Source organism: Camelus ferus, chromosome 27 (genome assembly GCF_009834535.1).
Source record: "Camelus ferus isolate YT-003-E chromosome 27, BCGSAC_Cfer_1.0, whole genome shotgun sequence".
NCBI lineage: Eukaryota > Metazoa > Chordata > Mammalia > Artiodactyla > Camelidae > Camelus > Camelus ferus.
Genome location: NC_045722.1, coordinates 23,593,416 through 23,601,577, shown reverse-complemented (window position 1 = coordinate 23,601,577; position 8,162 = coordinate 23,593,416). Strand labels below are relative to the sequence as shown.

Below are 8,162 nucleotides of genomic sequence, written 5' to 3'. Positions count from 1 at the left end.
GGTGCCCCTGTCCCCTCTCCAGGACACACAGAAGGGCCCTGCCCAAGCAGGGGATGGATTTCCCAAGCCCAGACACATCTCTTCACTTACCTCTCCCTGTTTGGGGGGGCTACGATGATTTCCTATGAGGCTTCGAGGGGCTGAGTGTTGGGGCCCCTCAGGGCTGGGGACCTTTCTCCACTGACCCCAGAAAAGTCCATCTCAGCAACCAATCCCACCTCATCATCCCCAGAACTGAAATGACTTAAAATCATTGAGAGAATCAGGTCAGGCCCAGGGAGCAAGGCTTTTTTACATTTTTTTAAAATGCCAATCCAGGGGGTGTGGGTATAGCTCAGGGGGCACGACGTCCTTGGTTCAATCCCTAGTACTTCCATTAAAAGTAAATAAATGAATAAATAAGTAAATAAATAAACCTAATCACTTCCAACCCCTACCACACACACACACACACACACACACACACACACACACACACACACACACACACACACAAAACCCCAACAAAACAAACAAACAAAAAAACTCCATCCAGTCCAATAAACTTCTGAGGGTGTTGCTTCTTCAATGAAGTTTGACATACTTACTGTGTCATTGGAAAAGTGGAACCAAAACATATGTCCCCCTGTGTTTCCATCTGAAATATTTCTGTGAATGAAACACAATTTTCCTGCTAGGCTTTTGACAGAGAACCCTGTGCTCTGGACTCCCCCTCCAGATGGCCTAATCCACAGGGGACCCGCTTCATACCCATTAAGATCTTGAGTGGTGGGTCTGGTCGTATGAAGGCCCTGTGGACTCATCCCCAGCAGGCCGGGGACAGTCGGTGCCTGCCGGGTGGGGAACAGACCCAGGCCGAGTTACTCAGGTTAAAAGCGTCTATCCTCCCCTGGATGCTCTACTTAAAAAGGACAGCCAGGCACCTGGGGAGAGGACACCTTGAGGAACCCACCAGCACCACCCTCAGCCTCTAAGGGAAGAACTGAGGGGTGTTCCTGAGAGCCAGGCTGGACGCCCGGGTCCCAGCTCTGGCCCGGCTCCCAGACGTGCCCCACCCAGGCTGCAGGCTGGCCAGGGGCAGCGGGGCACTGTCTCCACTGGGCACACACTACATCCACACTCAGCCTTGCTCAGTCATTCAGTCATCAGGGAGGAACCCCAACATTCAACACTCTCCCTGCTCCAGAGGGGTGGGGCCCAGGGGCCTGAGGAGACCCTCCACTCCTGCCCCAGTGCCAGCTCTGGGGCCCTCCAACAGGCCTCAGGGTCGGTGTTTGGGGCCTCCCTGAGTCAATTTTTTTTAACTTTTAATTATTTTATTTTATTTTTAATTTTTTTTGGGGGGAGGAGGTAATTAGATATTTATTTGTTTGTTTATTTTAATGAAGGTACTGGGGATAGAACCCAGGACCTCGTGCATGTCAGGCATGCACTCTACCACTGAGCTCTACCCTCCCCTCTCCCAATTTCTTTTAAAAGAGGGGAAAATGGAGTTGCCAATATTTTATTTTGTCCATTAAAGTCATCGTGACAAAAACAACCTCTACCTACCGTAATGATTTCACTTAAAAAAGAATGTTTTTAATCAGAAAAAAACATTTTTCAAATACTCTAAAAAATATTCTAAAGCCTTCAGCTTTATAAAACTGACCACTCTGCCCTCTTTGTCTCATCTTACCTGAGACCACAGGCCCTGTCCGGAGCCCCTGGGGCAGGCTGCGTTGGCCTGGCTGAGTGGCCTGGTGCCACCCAGGGAACCTGAAGGCCCTGCTAGTTGGGGGACTGCTGGCCAGGCCTCTGCTGAGGTTGTGCGCGCCCTCAGATGCAGTCCCCCCAGGGTACCAGGGGGCCTCAGAAGCAGCTGGGCCAGCCTAGGTGATCTGTGGACAGCACCTGGCCTGGGGCCCTGGAGGGCTGGGCTGGTTGCATCCACCCTAACCAGCCTGGCATCTCTGGCCCCACAGGGCTGGCACCGCCGGCGGGCCAGGGCTGCCCCAGCCACGCGGCCCGATCTCCGAGCCAGCTGCCACACAAAGCCGCATTGTGGGCCTCCGCCTGGCAGGCAAGCACGTGATGGCAGAGGGTGGGTGGTGAGCCGGACGGGTGTGCCCCGCCGCCTTCCTCTTGGTCAGGATTCAGCGTCCTTACATCCGACCCCACAAAGCAGTAGCGCAGCAAGGCAGGGAGTTGGGGGCTGCGGAGATAGCAGAAAACACAGAGTTGTCACGCCCTGGGGGAGGCCCTTGTGCAGGATCTTTAAACTGGGCTCCCCCTGGAGTCTGCCCAGCACCGAGGCCTGGACTTCAACTTTGCTACACTTGTCTCACTTTGCAGTGAGGGTTGTGGGGGATTGCTGATGTAGGGCCTCCAGCCTTGCCACTTCGCTGCCAGGGTGAAGTGGAGCTCCCAAACTTCAGGCTCCTGCCACCCAGAGGTGACCCCCAGGAGCATGTCTGGAAGTCCCATACACTCTGCTCTGCCTAAACTTTGCCCGTGTCCACGGACTCCTGCAGTGAACCCACATATCTGCTCAGGGTTCCCCCAATCTGAAAATCAAAGCAACCCGAAATACCCCAACCAGAAAGCAGAGGGTCTTCCCTGGAGCCAGTGTGTGCACGCCCACCCGGAATCCCTCCCCTTCTCAAATCCTGGATTGATGAGAGGACGCTGGTGTATTGCAACATCTACACAATGGAATAGTATGTCGTTTTAAAATCCCTTACGGGGGTAGGGAGGGTGTAGCTCAGAGGTAGAGCGTGTGCTTAGTATACACGAGTTCAATCCCCAGTACCTTCATTAAAAAAGACCCCAAACTAATATGAAAAGCATGCACCCCCAGCTGTCTCCCTGGAAGACCCCAAGTTGGTGAAGGGGCCACCACCTTCCTCCAGGGGCAGCCCAGACCTCAAGGTGTCCCTCCAGAGTTCCCCCCACCCCCAGCTTATTTTCTGCATCTGTCTGTCACACACTGTATGGGGGCCAGGGCCCCTCCCCTCAGTGGACACACCCCACCCTCACCCCTTCTAGGCCATGAAGCCAGCACCAGGGACCTGGAGCTCTTTGCCAGATTTGAGGCCAATTTTGAGTCGGGTCCCCCCTCTGCTACCCGATGCCCTGGAGATCGGTCCTGAGGAGTCACTCTACCCTCAGCCCCCTTGCCTGTCCTGCCAATGAGATGAGAGCGCACGTCTGCTGGGAGTCCCTGGGGGACTCACGAGTTTCCTCTCTGATAAAAGACACTCACAGATGTTGCTGCGTCTGGATGTCACATCTTTTAGCAGCTGAGGGTGAAGCCACACCCTGAGGAGGGTCAAGTGGCATAAGATGCCCACTGTGCTGGTGCCTCTCTCTGCACTTCCTACCATGAAATGGTCCCCCTCCAGCTGCTCTGTCCAGCTTGAGCCTGGGACTCCGTCACTTGCAACCACCCTGCAGGTAGCCCTGCCCACGTCCCAGGATCAGTCCCCCACGTCCAGCCACCACAATGCATCCCCAAGGGTGGAGGTCATCTCCCACCCCTCACCACCCACCACCCTCCCCAACCCATGCCCCAGATGCTGGCCACAGGCCAGGCACATCCAATGGTGTTCAATACTGGTTGCTGAAACAATGCATTTCTTGTAAAACGGCCGTGGGTGAACCTGTCTGTTTTGTTGCACAGTAAATATCCTTAAGATCAACGCCGTATTCGATTTCTGAGTTGGGAAAACATTTCTCTCTCCCTGGAGAGTAATTAATAGCCTCTATTACAGGCCCCCAGTTTCTTATGCACAGTTCTAAAATCTAAATATTTCTCAAAACCGAGACTTCTCCTGTAAATTAGTGGCAAACTCAGTTGGTGGTGAAAGCTGACCTGATCAGATATAAGGGTAGATAAAGTCTTTGAGGGGATATTTGCACCTTATGGGGAGGAAGGTATAGCTCAGGGGTAAGCACGTGCTTAGCATGCACAAGGTCCTAGGTTCAATCCCCAGTCCCTCCATTAAAATAAATCAAAAATAAACAAATAAGCCTAAGTACCTACTCCCTCCCACCAGCCAAAATATTTACACGTTATACTGCAGAGACATAAATGCACTTGGTAACGGGTTGCTGCCTCAGATCTTGATAGGGTGTTACTTTATACACAATATATGCACATTATTACCGGTCTAAAATCCAAATTATCTGAATTCAGAAAAACATCCTCCCCCGGGGGCTTCTGGTAAGAAGTCGTGGGACTACTAGATAGCAAGATCTTTATAATACTGTTTATTCCTCCCCCCACCACCCCCCTTTTTTTTTTGCTCTGGCTGCCAAGAAGGTCAGATTTAAATAATGCAGTTTATCACAACAGCTGTCCCTTGTCTAAAATTTCTTAGTGCAATTATCCTGTCTTCTTATAACTTGCCTTTAAAAAGTTACCTGGGCAATACAGCTTTCTTGAATTTGTGTCTTTTATTTTCATTTCATCTGCTTCTCATTGTGATTATTTAAGTAAAATGAGTATAAACTGATCACAAATGAGTGACTCCAGAGGACTCTGTGGGGACAGATGGTCCCTGAGTGTCCCTGTCTGCCATCTTGCCTCCTGGGGGGTCGGCATGGGGGTGGCGCTGACATGATTACGATTGATTTTCTCAGTGCCTTGCTGCACATCCAGGGGACACAGAAGGCACAACCTCCATCCTCAGTGGCTTCTCAGTCAATTCATTCACCCTTGGCACACGTCCAGCTACCACCCAGATGCAAGGACAGCCCACTTCACGTCCATGCAATGACTTGCTTGCAACTTTGCACTGTGGACAAACTTTCTCCCAGTTCTTCCATCAGATCCATCTTGCTAGAAAATCTCAGAAAGAATGTTTGCACACATCATCCATAGGGAGTCAGTTTTCATGTAAAACTACATGTGTGTTTCTCTTTTTGACTTATTTCACTTAATGTGATACTCTCTGGGTCCAAATATCACATGATATCACTTATATGTGGAATCTAAAAAAATAAGACAAATGAACTTATTTTAAAAACAGAAACACCCTCACAGACATAGAAAACAAACTTATGGTTACCAAAGGGGGAAGGAGGGAGGGATAAATTAGGAGTTTGCAATTAACATATACACACTACGATACATCAAATAGACAAACAACAAAGTCCTACTGTATAGCATGGAACTATATTCAGTATCTTGTAATAACCTATAATGAAAAAGAATATATATATGTGTGTGGGTATAACTGAATCACTAGGCTGCGTACCAGAAACTAGCACAACATTGTAAATCAAATATACTTCAATGAAAAAAAAACTATTTGTGTGGATAGATACAAAGTAAAGATGCTTACTAATTGTAATAATGACAATTACTAAATGATGTGGATAAGGATTATGGGTGATGCTTTAATTTTTTCAACTTGCCATTATATTCTACTTTTGTAATAACAATAAGGAATGCAAGGCAAGAGAGTAATAGCTCAGTGGTAGAGCATGTGCTTAGCACGCACAAGTTCCTGGGTTCAATCCCCAGTGCCTCCACTTAAAAAAAAAAAAAAGGAATACAAGCTTATTCTTAATCCCCTTTGAAAATACTATTATAGAGCAGTTTCTTAGGACATTTTTCTAACCAAAAGCTTCACTGGATCTTCATATGACATTTTCATATGGATATGCTGGAAATTTACCTTAAAATGCAATCCAACTGCACAAAAATTACTCCAGTTAAACTTCTGACACTGTCTCCTTCACTGGGTAATTTTAAAAAGCTGTTTAGAGCTTCGTCTACATGACATCAAAGCAGTAAGATAATTCAATAATTCCAGTAGAAATAGGCAGACTTTCACTTCTCAATATGATAAACAAGTGCCAGTAGACTAGCCTTCTTGCTACAAACAAGAAAACTGGGGGGGAACATATAAAATGACTATTTGCAGACATTGGACAGCAGGCAGTGCAGGAATGTGAACCCTCGGTAAAGCTAAACAAATAACACAAGACCTATAATCTCCCTGGCCTCTTGCCTGCAGGTATTTACTGGACCTAAGTGCAGAGAGGGGACCCCAGCAGAGAACAGCAGTCTCATTGAGCTGAGGAGACAAAGACTGGAGTTTGGGGAGGCTGAAGAACCTGGAATTTGTGGGGTAGAGATAGGACTAGTTGGGATTCTGGCAGAGAAATTCAGAAATCTGCATAGGATCCCTTTGCGTCTGTGGACGAAACTGCGAAAGGGGAGATGGGTTGGACAGAGAACAAGTTCAGGTGGCTGAAGGTATTTCAATCACGAGAGATCACACAGGACTGGAGACAACCCAGTACAGACCAGCCAGAGCAAGGTGTCCTCCCTGAAGACTGAGTTAATTCAACAGAGACCCTAGGATCTTAAGGATAGGGCTGAGATGACTGTAGATAAAGGCTTAACAAAGTTTGCAAACACGTTTTGACAGGTTCAAGTTGATGCACAAAGGAATGAGATGCTTGTCAAAACCAAAGGCAACCCTCTGGAACTAAAGACAGTGAAATCCAGACTTTCAAGAATAATATTCTGAAGTCCAGCATTCAATAAAAAAGTTTGGACAGGCAAAAAAGGCAGAGAAATGTAATCTATATCAAAATGGAACCCATACCAAAATGCAACCTACAACCCAAAGAAAAATGAGCCAATGGAAACAGACCAAGAAATGACAGAGATGCTAGAACAAGCTGTCAGTAACTTTAAAACAGCTATTATAAATAGACTCAAGGATTTAAAGAAAAATGAAACCATGATAAGGGGAGACATTGAAACCATAAAAAGGCAGAAACAAATGAAAAATCTAGAGCTAGAAAAAGACAATATCTGAAATGAAAAATTCACTGAGTGGAGATTCCTGATCTGGGCCAGATGGAGCAAAACACATTCACCTTGTCTCACTGCTGATGGAATTATGGTTTCCTGTACAGAATCCATGAAACAGGTATCTGTGGACTCTGAAAAGTACATTGGTGGGCAGACGGAGGAATGAGGCTAGAGTTTGCAAACACCACAAGCTTTGAGAATCAAACTAAAAGGTAGACCACCACAGATCCCAGACAGTCTGGTGGAGGCTATATAGGCGGAGCAGATTCAATTAGCATTGCAAAGCCTTTGAATGTTGAATTAACTTTGGAACCACAGCCCTCAGAAGGTGGGTCAGAACTTACAGTGTGAACTTTACCAGGTCAATGGTCACTAAAATAGTAACATTCTCCTTAGGAGTTAAACAAATACAGTGTCTCATAATGTAATGTTCAAAATGTCCAGGATATAATGCAAAATTTCATGTATTTGAAGAATCAGATAACAGAAGGAAAAAATAATAAAGAGCAGAAATCAGTGAAATGGAAAACAGAAAAATAATAGAAAATAATCAATGAACAGAAAGATGGTTCTTTGAAAAGGTCAATAAAATTAATTAACCCCAAACCAGGCTGACAAAGAAAAGAAGAGAGAAAGTACAAATTACCTACATCAGTACTTAGGGGATATCACGATATACCCCACAGGTGACAATAAGGGAGTTCAATGAACAACTCTATGCAAATAAATTTGATAACGTCAATGAAATGAACCAAATCTTTGAAAGCTACAAACTACCAAAACTCAGGTTTTGTCATTTGGAAAAACTGAATTTGTAATTAAATTTTTTGGAAAAGGAATCTCCAGATGCAGTGGGTTTCATTGGTGAATTCTACTAACCATTTACTGAGAAGATAACACCAATTCTACATAATCCCTCACAACATAAAGTAAAATAAGGGGAAAAACTTCTTGATTCAATTTATGAGTCCAGTATTGCCCTGATGCTAAAGCCAGACAACAGTACAGGAAAAGAAAAGCAATATCCTTCACAAACATAGACATACACCATCTCAACAAAATATTCATAAATAGAATCCAGAAATATATTTTAAACAAAGCATAATTCCTAAGTGAGGTTTATCCCAGGAATGCAAGGCTGGTTCAATATTTGAAAATCAATCAATATAATGTGTCAGATTAACTTACTAAAGAATAAAAGCTATATGATCATATTAATTGATGCAGAAAATACTGAATAATTTCAAGCACACATTTATGATTAAAAAAGACTTTCATGAACTAGGCATAGAGGGAAACTTCCTTAATTTGATAAAGGATATCTACAAAAAAGCTACAGCTAACACCA

The 8,162-nt window shown here is 45.5% G+C and overlaps 1 non-coding gene across 1 annotated transcript; it reads right to left on the bottom strand.

The window, feature by feature from the left end:
• Nucleotides 1–1,383: 1,383 nt before the first annotated feature.
• Nucleotides 1,384–1,455, bottom strand: TRNAV-GAC. The gene has a single exon. It is a non-coding gene; the product is annotated as a tRNA-Val (tRNA).
• Between the last annotated feature and the right edge of the window lie 6,707 nt (nucleotides 1,456–8,162).